This window comes from Uranotaenia lowii, chromosome 1, assembly GCF_029784155.1.
Source record: "Uranotaenia lowii strain MFRU-FL chromosome 1, ASM2978415v1, whole genome shotgun sequence".
Lineage (NCBI taxonomy): Eukaryota > Metazoa > Arthropoda > Insecta > Diptera > Culicidae > Uranotaenia > Uranotaenia lowii.
In genome coordinates, this window is record NC_073691.1 from 175225085 (window position 1) to 175239889 (window position 14805).

Consider the following 14805-nt stretch of genomic DNA (forward strand, 5'->3'; position numbering starts at 1 on the left):
ACTGTTCGACATAAAATGCACTTTGTCGATCCTCATCATTCATTCCTGGGAAATCTATCATTCTGATATCCAATTCGAATTCAAGTTCATCGCGAGCTAAATGGCTAGGATTTAACCAAAGAAAAAGATTTTGTTCATTCATATTTTCTGCCATGTTGGTCAAGTTGTCTTATTCTAATATATACAGTTAAAAAAATTGTTAAAATTAAATATTAAGTAAAATAATAATTTCTCTTTTTTTTCAGATCCGTACGCCGAAATAAAATGTGAATTAAAGTAAAATATAAATAGGCAATAAAAGAAAATATATGTACACTCAAAACAAAATTCTTAAATTCTCCGAAAAAAAATTCAAAAAATACAGCCAAAATATATACAAAATAAAAAAATAATCCAAGTATTAACTAATTCTACAAAAATCAACTTATTCCAAATTTCAAATTCTACTTACTTTTTTGCACTTCGGGTCAGTAACTGCATTTCAAAAATTAAATTTAGGTTCAAACTTTAGTTGGGCGCCAATGTAACGATCAAGAAGAAAGCAACAACTTTGCTTTCGCGCCAGGCAGCAAGCTGCCGCAAAGCTGCGAGTCTTAAAGGCCCGGTGAGACTCTTAGGAGGTTTTTAATTCTCGACATACAAATGAAGACCAACGAAAGAGAAACTGAAACGCGATTTTAGGGCAACAATTCCAACGATTTCAAAATTCCTAATCGAACCAAATTCAGGGACCTTATTTCGGCAAATCACTACCCAAGTGTTAGGTTAAACGCCGGAATTTATTCTATGAGCCAGGTTTGGTTTAGTACTGTACGTCACCTGTGATTTTCCTGCTACGTGGTTTGTGTCTCCGACACGTGGTGACGTTCATCGGCGGCGGAAGGAGCGTAACTATTCGTGACAATCACCCCTTGTAGTAACGATGCTGTCAGCCGAGGGAGCTCCCGGCGGTACACTGAAGAGATTCCTTTGATGCAGGGTTTCCCAATCGGTCGTATCCGGTTCCGAAGAGCGTTGAACTTTATTTCGAGATCCGACAACCAAACTCCTCGATGCGGCGGGGTAATGGGCTCGTATTTGACGATGAGCCCAAGACCAAAACCTTCATTTGAAGGTTATCCTTCAAATGAAACAATTAGCTTAGAATTTATTTGCTTTTTCAAAGCTAAGTTCCGTTTTTACCTCTCGAGGTTTGTTTCACACTCACAGCGTGGTCACTAAGATACCAGATCTTTTTCCAGGAGGCTCTTTTCACACCTTATCACTTCAGGGTGACCACTTTAATGAGACCACTGAATTGGTTTTTGGCGGCAATAACCCGTATTTCCCTCAACTTAATTCGCGCAATCTCGTGTCGATTCCTGATTGGTTAGTTCTGCATAATGTATGACAAGACTTAAAATTTTAGCGTTTGGCGCTAGTGTCGCTTAGGAGAATCGAGGGATCTTAAGACTCGCTTTTTAATTTAAATATTTAAATTGAATTTCTCCTTTTATCTTATCTTTATTTCTTTATCAATAGTACTGAATTCTTGTAACACTGTTACAAAATACTCCGGTTAACACTGCTATCGTTCGCCCTCACGTTCGCTCAGGCGAGTACATCCTTTGCGACAAGGAAGAGGCCCGATCATGCGAAGCTTGGAGTATCTTCAAGAACGTGTATTTGAGCAGCACAAGGGAGTGTATCGGCTTTGTGCATTGCGTGAACTACGAATCCCTTTTCCGATTCTCGAAGGGCAACACTACCTCGAACCTGAATCGCTACTTCGAAAGATGCAGAGCAGGCGCTTCTGATTCCGATCCTTAGTCTTCGGCTTCTGAAGTGGATCAGGAGAGTATCCCGAAAGTGGTACAGGAGAGTATTCCGGAAGGCCAAGCTTCTGCCCAAAGTGTATCACAGCACGTCAAGGACCGAATTTTGAACGCTTGCGTGAAGTGGGAAGCCTTGGATCTGTGTCCATTTAGCGTGCTTAACGGACCAGGTATTAGGAATTTGGCGCAGAAGCTCATCGAAGTTGGTGCGGTATACGGGGGACCTCGAAAGTGTGCTGCCAGACCCATCGATAGTATCGAGGAAAGCGTGCGTTGTTGCTGAGAAGGTCAGAGCCAAACAGTTGCCAGAAGTGAGGGAGGCTTTGAGAGCTAAATGCTGTGCTTTCGATACTGCTCTTTGGTCGGATCGGTATTCGGAAACAGCATATCTCACGACTACGGCCAAATACATCACGGAGGAGTTCGAGCTCAAATCTCTGGTGCTATTTACGACTGACCTTCCAGCGGACAGATCCGAAACCGCGGCCAATGTAAGGAGTTTGTCAAATGCCGCAATTGAAAAACTCCAGGTTTCCAAAGAGGACATTGCTGATGTGACTCACATAACGGACCAGCGCTCAAATATTGCCAATGCGTTCGCCGATCGGAATCTTGTGTCCTGCATGGCCAATAATCTGGACACCGTTTTGAAACATGCATTGGATGTCAATTTTTTGAGAGATCATGCTCCATCGATCATGACATGCCTGCAAGTAGCAAGAAACGCTGTGAACTACTTGAACCGGCCAGGCTTTCCAGTTTGTTGCCTCACACTGTGAAAGCAGAGATCGAAGTCCGCTGGGATTCCAAAAGATGTCGATTTGGGTCCTGAGAGGATGAAAATAGCAGTGGTATTCTAGCGCCGGAGGCAGAGCCGGAGCTGTAGTTGCAATACGGTAGAAGGAATGACGACGCACCCGAAACACTGTTGAACTTCCCTGTTTCCAAGACTGGCCACTCTGGCGAAACGCATCCTCACAATACCCGCTGCGAGCGATAACAGCGAGCACAACTTTAACCGAGCGGATGTTGTTTTGAGCGACAGGAGGAGTCGAGTCTGTCCAGGAACTGTAGATCGGTTCCTCGTAATTCCCAACTTTTCTTAGGTCAAACTTTAGCATTCCGTATATTTATATATTTTTTTTTTCAGAGCCAGCCAGACAGCCAAATTAAAAATTATTGCCGGAAGCTAGCCGCTGGATGCTAATATCGTACTGCGATTGTGAGGCTTTTGCAGTGCTGCAGCTGTGCAGGTTGACCCAGTAGAGGTGTTCCACCGGGTGAAGACAAAGTCGAGGGAGCTGGCGTGGCTGCCAGAAATTCTTCGTCAGACGAATTCAATGAGCGATTGGCGGATTGATTAACATCCGTTGACGCATCCACTCCAGCAGATGAAGTGTTGAGATCATGCTTCTCTTTCTTTTTGAGAGTTTTTCCCATTCAACTTTTTATTGGGTCTTGCCTTCGAAGCGTAGTTTGTGCACATATTCGACCGAACCTGAAATTTAAAAAAATTGAGATGTTAAAATTTAAACACAAATTTTCTTTTAATGAATTGACAGGCAGCTGGGTAACCTGACTAAATAAAAAAGGAATTCAATATGCATTGGCTAAAAATGAGAAATAATAACTTTCGGCTTTATGCCCTAAGATCTTTCTTTTAATTTAAAATTATTTTATCAAGCCTTCGACTAAGAAAGCTTAGATTAGATGATAGAACCTTGATGTACAATAGTACGAATATCAATCTCCAATTCAACCAAGCAGAAGCAGTATGGTACCACATAATAGATTCAGAAAGATTCATTGAATCTTAAATCAACTAAAAATTACAATAGAAATAATTTTTCATTAAATATCGAATCAATACAGCGATTCTATGTTAAATGATATTTATTTAAAAAAGACCTAAATACTGATCAATATTTTTTAAATTTATGTACTCTAATCCGGAGTAAAATTCATCACTTTTATTAAATATTTTTCGATTATTTTTTCTGTTAAGGTAAATGTGGCATGTGTCATATTTTTAAAACCAGAAGGTGACTCCTATGAATGTAAAACACGGTTGCTTACATTTATTAGACTACTTTAATTTCGATTTAAAAATTGATTTCATCTCTGGTTAGAATTTGATGCTTTGGAGTAGCATTGATCAGTCTTTATTTTGACGGTTGTAACGAGTTTTCTTCATCATAAAGGATACAAAACACCTTTAGAATTCCTGTTTTTCTTGGTTTCGATTTCTTCGTGGTCCAAAAAAAACAAAAACGCGTTCCTTAATGTGTTTAAGCCGAACAACAATTAAAATTGAAAGATAGACAAAAATGCTGCATAAATGAAGGGGCTAAACTTTTCAACATTACTTAAAAAAATTTAACAACAAAAACAACTGGAATTTGCCTTCATTCAATTTCTAAGGGAAATTAGTAATGTTAGAACTACATGATATCTTGAAAAAATGATTTTTTTTCGAATGTCTAAAAATTGTAGGATTTAACTTTTTAAAACAATTTTTCCTCTGCAGTTTGGCAAAAAATTTGATAGAATGAAGGAAAACAAACTTATTCCAAATCAGTTTTTGGCTCCCATGTTGTTTAATTGATTCATAAGTTATCAATGATTGATTTCATTGAGAAATGATTAATTTCAAACTAATAAACACACCAGAACAAGATTTGATAAGCAAAATCTGACAAAGGCTTCAAGTTCAGGAAGCTAAAATCTTTCAAACTACAATCATTAACCCTTTAATGCATAGTGTTGTTTTAAAACAACACTAATCAAAATTCAAATATCTCGAGAACGCGTGTATTTTTGAGTGATGTATTCAAAAAAATATTCTTGAGAATAAAAGAAATTGTTCATGGTATTTTAATAACATATTTTTTTTTTAGGAAAGTAGTTTTTAGAAAATCGTTGATCAGTTCCACGTGAAGCATCGTAGAGTGCGGAAGGTGTAGCAAAGCACACCGGGTCAGCTAGATTTTTTTATAAATTTTTACCGGAAAAGTGTGTTTTACATTACCAGTGAGAAGTTGAATTTCCTTGTTAAGTGAGATGGTACTTTGATATTGTGAAATGGTGTCAAAAAGTGATATCCAGTGAGAGATATCTAAAATTCAAGTGCTGTCTTGTTTGTTTTATTTTTGTGACCGAGACGATGGGGCTAGCGCTGGGCCCTCCGGACCAACTCAGTAGTAGCTGCGTATTCAACCGGCAAGGGATGATCTAGATGGTGGCCAGTCCAATCTCAAGATAAGTAGTATTTTTATTTAAAAAAAAAAAAGACAAAGCAAAATGAAGTTATTTAGTTCACAGTCTAGATTTATTTATTTATTTATTTATTTATTTATTTTTTTTTTTTTTGAAATATTTCCTTGTTCTGAACAGGAAATATTTCAAAACATCAAATCTTGAACGCAGGATGAGATTTCTTGGACGAAAGTTGCGATATCTTGGACGCAAGCTGTGATATCTTGGATGCAAGTCCATACTTGAGAAAAGCTTGATATGCAAATTTCAACAATATTCGTATAGCCTTTTGCAGCATTGCAGGCGTTTATGTTTTCAAGATTTACAAATAACCGATAAAAAGATGAATATTTCTGCTTGTTTTGATAATTTACTGAGGTTTCTGCAATTCATAGATAGATATTTCATATAATTTTGAACCTTGTAAAATGTGAGTAGATACTTGTCAAGGAATAGTGTAAAATGTCTTATATCACAAATTATGCCCTGTAGTCGAAAATAGATATTTACGATTCGAACAACAGTTCCATATATTTTAATAACTCATTAGTACAACTTTTCAGTATTGTATCTAAATGAAAATAATGTTTTTTTTATTTGTTTAGTCTTTCAAAATTATGAATACATTGTATCCATTAAGTCTTATACTTACAGAAGTATAGTTCTATCACTCCGCTATTATGTTCGACTTAAAGGACCCATAATGCATAAATGGATATCAAATTGAATGCTAATGAGCATCATCAAAGATTGTTATGCTTTATACATTTTTTTTTAAATATAAATGATAGATAGCTTAATTATTTTACAATCATTACAAAACTATTTACTTAATTTAACCCATTTTATATTAAAAAAAAATAGACATACAATCTTATTTAACTAATTCAGAATGCATTTTTCAGCGTTATTGTTTACCCTTTGAATTTCCAGTGAGATAGGCAAAGACAATGATCCTCTAAGCACGTCAAACTTGTAGAACTCGCATATCGAGGCTGTTTAGTATAGTTAAAATAAAGTTTTCCTTAATGTTTCCGTTATGCCCTATATAGGGGAATATTTTCTGGAACCTCAAATTTTCTTTCAGGCTATTTACTAAATTTACTTGATCATTTTCAGAAATTTATTCAGATTTTATGAAAACTGTCAATAGTATTATTTTCATTTCAGGCTGCTGTTGATGTCAATTGCAATACAATAATTCTTTTTCCTTTTTCAGAAAATCATCTTCGTGATTGTTTATTTCCATATCTAAATATTTATGCAATTGTTTTATTATGTATTCTCTTCTAGTTTTCTAATCTATCTGATTTATTTACGTTTAATTCATTCATAAGTAATAGTATAGTATATGATTTTTAAATTTTATTCCGTTCTGATAGTGTTGTAGTAACTGTAGCATCCGGAGACTTCAATTTATTTATTTTTTTGCTATACTCTACAGGAACTTATATAAATATATTTGAAATTAATCATTTAAAAACCTTTTTACAGATCGTTCCATAAAACTTTTCAAGATGGAGTCAAAATGTCCACGAACCACGATTCTTAGTATTCTTAGTTTTTATATTATAATCATTTTTTATCATTATTATTTTTGTGCTATATTATCTTTTCATTTTATTACCCATCTACAAAATTCATTATTTCAATCATTTGCGTTTTCAGTTTCCAGTCTTCGTAGTGTGTATTGTTTACTTTTAATTTATGTTTTACATTATATTAATTGCATTATATGTAGAATCATAATTAGGATATTCACTAGCCATTTGTTCTTAGCACAGGAGTTTGGAGTTCTTCAATTCGAAAATGTATTCACTTACTTAATAACGAATCATTAGTGAAAAATAATTTATCAAAGTATTCGCAGATGCAGGCACATATTTTCCATGGATTCTGTTTTATTATATTTGATTATCATACATTATGCTATGCTATATTATACCTATTACATTTGTTACCATCATATGTTATATTATTTTTCATTATATAATTTTATTTATATTTTTATATTGTTCTATAACATTTCATTATAATATTATATTTTATATATGTACATCTTTATTCCATCAAAAGAATGGGTTAGGGGCATCAGGGTATCCTTCTTTTGCAAAAGGAACAGGTAGCGGTATGTGCTCGTTGCCCGTTTCGAATACTGGACGTTTCTCAATTTATGTCAAGGGAATTTGGCATAGCTGAGGAAAAGATAGTATTTGATTACTTTTTGTAAAATAAGGGCGCACTCTTTTTTCGGAAGCCTTGGGGGCGGGATTATAATTTGCATGCTATCTTGGTTAGTCAACAATACAGTTATAGTTTCTCGAGACTTTTTACCCTAATAACCCTGGATACCGTAAGTGCCTCTGCTTACGATTCTACTCCCTTTGCAGTCTCAATGAGTGGCTATGATTGTTTTGCGTGGTAGCCAAGAGGGACGCGTGGGTTATTTTTTGGCCATAACTGCGGCGCTGCCGCAAACCCAAGGTGGATACATACATACATACATACATACAGTAGTTTTTAGAAAATCGTTGATATTTCTTCAGATTTGCGTATTCTCACATTTTTTTTAATCTCAATCAATCACAAACACCTTTCTGCACCAAATTAACAAAGTTTTTGAGAAATAAGTAAAATGGTATTGAAATCAACTAAGAATTTCAAAAATAATTTTTCAATTTGATGGGCCATAACTTTTATAATACTCAAAATAACGTTTTCAAACCTGTTGAGTTTTGTTATTCGAATTCTAATGTTATTGTTCCACTGAATCAATAACTGCAATTATCATTTAAAAAAGTCAAAGGGTTAAAACACAGGCACATAAAATTCTGTAAAAAACTGTAAAACTTTAGATTTTAAAATGGTACGAAGTTTTCATTTTGAAAAAATTTCTTCTAAAAACTTATCTTTTTCATCTAAATTATGTTTATGAGTTTTCAAACAAATTTTATTAAATCAATCGTACCACAATTGTAATTAAAAAAAAATTTAGATAAATTTGTCTTTGTTTCTCTATTCTAAATTTTTAAGTTTTGAGAACATATTTTTTAAGAAATCATTCGAACTAACTTTTAAAAAGAAAAATCATTGTTTGTATCATTGGATCTTAACCTATTATTGAGATTGACGGCGACAACATATTCCAATCTTTTATTTTGAATTTTTTTATTGAAATTTTTTGGTTATGGTGACCATTTTTTTCTATGACTTTTCTGCTCAAAAATGCATGAATTGAAAAAATAAAATAAATGAATTGAATAAAATAAAAAATACTTATTATTTTTAAATACTATTTGATTATTCATTTTTTAGTTCGTTTTTCTAGTTAAATAGAAACTAGTTTTTTGTGTTAAAAACATCCTGAAATCTTTCAAATGATAATTAGGATTTGTTTAAAGAATTCTTTAGCACCAAAATAGGAAACTTACTTTCATCGATGGTTGCAATCTTAAGTTTGCATCAAAATCAAGTGAACTTAACTTAAGATTGCCAAAGTTCTGCCGCTCATATCCGGGCAGGGCAAATCCGGGGTATTTTATTTAAAACCTAGCAAAATTTGGACAATCAATTTTCAAATTTTCAAACCTTAAATCGATCAATATTCGAGATAATTGTAGAAAAATCCAAGAAGTATTCAACAAAAATCAAGGAAAAAAATCGACTAATTTTTTTGCGGAAAAATACAAACAGCTTTCGAATCGTACTTCAGTCTCTCGAAAAATCGTTTAGGATTATTTTAATAAATCTTGCTTGTAAAATTTCATTTTTTAGCGGCAATATTGAAAGTTATAATGATGCTATTTAATTTTTTTTATTGCGCGATAAAAAAAGAAAACATCCGGAGAAAATTTATTTTTTTATCAAAATCTGGGCGTCTGGACCTTTTCCTATTTCTTAAAATAAAATATCCGGACAAGTCCGGGTAAAACCGGGTAATCCGGCCAGTTTAATTTTGCTTATGTGATTCCAACTTACAATTATTCTTTTTTTGTAAGAATGCCTTCAATTTCGAATGAAAATTCCTAAAAAAATCCAATTTTTAAAGGTAAAAGTAAAACACTAAAATTTCGAAATACAAATCGGATTAAAGTTTAATATGTTAGTGAATATGAAATTTGGTTCTTGAAAATACTGCATTATTAATAATGTTGAGCAATACGCCAAAACATATGGAATTCCCAGAAATTTCTTAAAAAGAAGATATACGATTCTTTATCATCAATAAATTTTCATTAAAAATGAATTTCTACGGAAGGATCTTTTTGCAAAATGAACTTTAATTCTACTGAATTCTACTGTCATTTTCAGTTGATTTGGGCAAACGAACTGATTTTGGTTAAGTTATTAAATCAAACTAACAATCAGAAATATCATCCTGCAATCTCTTGCAATTTTAATCCTTACCGAAATAGCCATCTTGATAATTTGATTTCGATTGTGGAACTCATTTGCAAGAATCTGAATTTTTAACTTGAATTAAAAATTTGAATCGTCAATTTGTGTCGGAATTTCAATTCGTTTTCTGAAATGTACAAAATAAAGGGTTCTGATTTTAGAAATATGAACATAGAATTGAAATCAGTTTCGTAGCCCTCAATCATAAATTCCTAAAATAAATTCGGATGATTACTCTTTATTTCAAAAATGTATTCTACATCCGACTTGCAAATCTCAATAAATAAATATATCGCTATTTTGAAGGTTTTTTATGTTTGAATTTATGCAAAATAATAATGTTTATGAGCTTAGAATCTGAATATGACATAAAAAGCTAATTTTTTTTTCCATATTTGGAAAAATATTTACTAAATGTAAAAAAATGCGTATGAGTTTCGAAAATCATGAATCAAATTTTGTAGGAAATGTTAAACTAGATTCAAACGACGATTGAAAACACAGCTTTTTATTTCAATTTTTTTCGATGATTCGAACCGAAAACAAGATTTCTTAACTGGATACCTAATCCGAAATTTGAAAACACAAATACAATTTATATTTTGATAGTAAGGAACCAGAATAGAATTTAGTATTCAGAAATGAATTACTATCCACAAGTAAGAAAAATTTTGAAAATCTGTAGCTGAATTCTGAACCTGGAAGTAGTTTTCGAAATTTTGAAGACAGTTTTAAGTCAAGATTGTTACTATCGAATAACCTTACTCCATCATCAAAATTTGATTAAAAATTTATGATTTTGAGTGTAAAGTAGAATACCTTGCATGCTTTTGATGGACCCTCATGAGGGGGAGGGGGTTTTAACCCCCAACCCCCCCTCTCCCTCCATTCCTACGGCCATGTCAGTACATATAAGTTTTCCATTATTGATTTTTATGTATGAAGATAAAAATTCTTGTTTAATTGAAAATTTAATTCGAAATCGCTTGCTAGTGTTTCGCAAATTTTCAATTCAAATTTGTAAACAAGACTGCTAAAAAATTATTTTCAAGCAAATTTCTGATTCAGAATAAGGAACATCTATTTGAACAATTTATTGATGACTTCCGGAAAACAAAGTTGAAATTGAATATTTGATTCTGTTTTGAATCATAACAATAAAATTTATTATTTACTCAAGTTTGTGTCATGGTCATAAAAAGAAAAATAGTTAGAGAAACCAATTTGCTTATTTGTAGTGCATTTTTGATATTGTTATTATTTCTAGCAAAATTTGAATTTTATACGAAAAATACAAATACAAATTCATTTTTTTTTTTTTTGTTGAAAAAAGTAGTTTTTGGAAAATCGCTGTTGTTTCTTCAGATTTGCAAATTCTAACAATTTTTTAATCTTCACCAATTACAAGCACTTTCCTGCAATCAGTTAGCAAGGTTCGGAAGAAATTTGCAAAATTGTATTGAAATGAATAAGGAATTTCAAAAATTATTTTTCAACTTTGATGGTCTATAACAGGGTTGAGCAACCTTTTGAACCAACGGGCCAATTTAAATTTGAAATTTTGTCGGCGGGCCGCACTGATAATAACTTTTTTTTTTTTTTTCAATAATAAGCAGAGCTTCGTGGCATTTTTATAACCGAAAGTTTTTAGCGAAAACAAATCTGAAAAAGGAAAGATAAATCGAATTCACTTTTTTAACATCAGAAATTCAACACGACATTTTGAATACCCGATATTGAGAAGGTGTATCATTAACTGTTTGACATTTTTCAATTCTCTCGATTTTTTTTAAATTACTTCTTGGCAAACATTCGTTCATAAAACATTTTTTTAAAACCGATGGTACTACAACTCGTCATCACTTCCATTTAAAAATCTCCTGGAGCCTCCCACAGTGATAACTTAAAGTGTGAAAAATATGTATTCGAAGAAATTGCTGTCTTCTTAGCGTTGGAAGTTGAATCGCTAATTGACTTTGTAGGATTTTTTTCCACAGTTAAAACTTGTCCTCAAAGCCTAGATTTTCTCCTTCAAACGGTAAAACCCCCGTTTTTTAAATTGAAATTGAACAGGGTGGTCAAAATCACAGAAAAAATTTCAATTTCACATATTTTTAAGCAATTATCTACAAAACTACATTCTTAATTCTAGAATTTTTATGCAGATTTTTTAATTTTTTCATCTTATTTAGATATTATTGGGATATAATTTCTCTAGTAATATAATGACTTTGGTAATGGGGAATGCGATTGAAAAGTGAAATAACTCAATTTATCGATGTTTGTTATAAATTTTCTATCAAATTTCTAAAAAAACATCACAGATAATTCTCAAAGACCTTTTGGGTCGAATCACAGAATTTCAGATATCTATTGCTTTTATCAAAAACTTTGATTTTTGTCGGTAACTTTGATGCCGGATAATTCAAGTTGATAAAAAATTCAAAAACGTTCACCCAGTCATTATTATTAAACTTTCGTAATTTTCGCCAATATTCAGAAATAAAAAATATTTCACAAGGTTTTGGTTTTAATTTTTTCCAGTATTTTAATGCTAACCGAACCATCCTTTTTGCCGAATTCGATAGAATAATTTAAAAATATTTTCTGCTGAGCATATTTTTTATCATAAAACTTTATTTTTACTTGAAACGAAAATAATGACTTGACTAACGGGCTTCGAAATTCCTTTGATTATGTGTAGCTTCCGAATTTTAGCTGCTCTTCCTCACTTTAATGGATTTTGTTTTTCAAATTTGAAGGAGTTGAATTATTAGGAAAAATGTATCCTGATTCCTGAATAATAAAAAAAAAACTCCAATATTACATTATGCCAATAAACAATATTGCATTTATGCCTTAAACAGAACATAATAAATGCTTTAAAAGCTAGGGAAAAGGTCAACGATCTGAATGACTATTGGGAAAATGCATATAAGCGCATATTTGACCATGTCATATTCATTTTTCCTAGTAATCCATTGAAGAAAAAAGTTTAGGCATGAACATTTGAAAAAAGCTTCGCGGGCCGCACATAAGGGTCTCGCGGGCCACATGCGGCCCGCGGGCCGCGGGTTGCTCACCCCTGGTCTATAACTTTTAAAAAACTCAAAATAACAACTTCAAATCAGTTGAATTGTATTATTCGAATTAAAATGATTTTATATAAGTGGATCAATAAGTGCTATTCTCATTTAAAAAAAAAGACATTCATTGAGGGTTAATTTTTTTTTTCAATTTTAAGGTCACTTTTTTCTAACACTTGAACTTTTAGATCGTGATGACAAATCCTGTGTGAGCGCAATAGACAAAAAAAAACTCGAGTGAATTCGGTTGAAATGACTAAAATACGGCATAAAACCTAAATCATGTGCTTAGCTGTGCAACGATTGGCAAATCACTCTAGGTAAATCTCGTGATGAAGGCAAAAAGAAATCTTATCTAAGTTGAAAAGCTCAAAATAAAAAAAAAATCTTAGTTAAGAATCACACAAGAATGTAAAAACGTTTACAACCAACAAACATAAAAAGGAAAAAAATCAATCAAATGTACATAAAATATTAAAATCTCTTAATGTTTTACATACCTGACAAAAGCAATTTTAGCACAGTTTCGTCCATGTGTCTCGCCGGACGGTTGAAACAAAATGGAAGGAATTGAACGCAGCGAAATTAGTGAACTAAACATGACAAAGGAAAAAGAGAGAAATGGAAGAACACCTCAAAATCCTCCACCAATCCATTGAAACGAAAAGTGAGAAGTAAACCAATCACTATTTCTTTTAGTACTCACTCAAGAAGTGATCCAAACCCAGTGGTCGGCAACCTGCGGCTCATTGGGTCTTGAGTTTTTTTTTATGTTTGACTTCTATATTCTAAATTTTAACTGTAAATTCTGAATCTTAATTCTGCACATGAATTCAGACTTTGAATTTTTAATTTGTTTTCGAATTCCGATGAGATTTCTAATGAAATAAAAAATAGATTCCTGATTTAAGATTCCAAATCAGCATAACCATTCCAAGCCAAGAATTGAAATTGGTTGAAGATTCTGAACCATGAACCTATAATGTGCTTTAATTTTAATTTCGATGTTTTGGGTTTCAATCTTATTCTAATTCAGTTTATTAGTACTTTTAATACGACATACAAATTTGAAATAAATTTGGATAAAAAATTGTTTATCTAATTCTATGTTTTCAATCCTGGATCGCCAGTTTTAAGCTTTCTAATGTTCGGGTATTCAGGGCTGGTAGCGGTTTGACAATGAAAAAGTAGTGACTTTAGTGACCAAAATTTGAAAAAAGTGATCAAATAGTGACTTTGAGGACCGAAAAAAGTGACCAAATTGTTACTATGTTAAACGAAAAAAGTAACTTTGAAGTACAAAAAATGTGACCAAATCAGGCCCGTGCGAAGGACCCGTCCATGGGGGGTTTCGAAATTCAAATTTAGATAAAAATCATAACAATACCAAAAATAAAAAAATTTGAAAAGTAAAGGGATTTCTTACACCGTTTGTAACTCATGTTCAACACACAAACTAAAAAAAATGACTGATAAACAAAATTTTGGAAACATATTACAATGAATGTTTCAAATTTTCGATAAGCCAAGAAAGTAAGAAATAAATTAGTTTCAAAAGAATTTCTGAGCAAATTTAAAATTTAAAAAAGCTGAATTCTAAAATAAATGTCCAATCTTGTACAAAACTTACCGTGAATAGATGTTAGGAAAATGATAATAATTGTTAATTTTTATTCATCTTAATTTGAAATTCTTTTCCTCATTTTCAACTGAAAGTTTAGTGAGAAATTCCGCTGTATTTTTTTAATTTGAACAAAAAATATTTAATCACGATTTAAAATGTGAATTACCGATTACTGAATAAGAAATGAATTTTGAACAGAATTTATTCAATGTTCGATGGTTTAATTTAATTTGATAAAAAGAAGAATATATATAATTATTTTAAAAGTGCCAGTTATATAAGCCAGACATAAAACATTAATAAAGTAAAATCCTCCAGTTATCAAAATTTCATTTATTAAGCTAAAATAATAACTTCATGTTCAACTACACTGACAAAGAAATGTTAAAAAATGAGTAATTACGTGAATGATAAAAACTGATGGAAAATTAAAAATAATGAGTTCAAAACTTTTGTTATTAGTATTGAAAGCTCAAATCAAATACAAAGTTAGTTAACACTGCGTATTAAAATTTATTTTTAAAGTTGCTACTTAGACCAATTTTTCAAACTTTTTAGATTAATTAAAAAATCATGATCGATCCAAACAACATGATTTCATATCAAAAATATTAATAGAAAGTTTTTT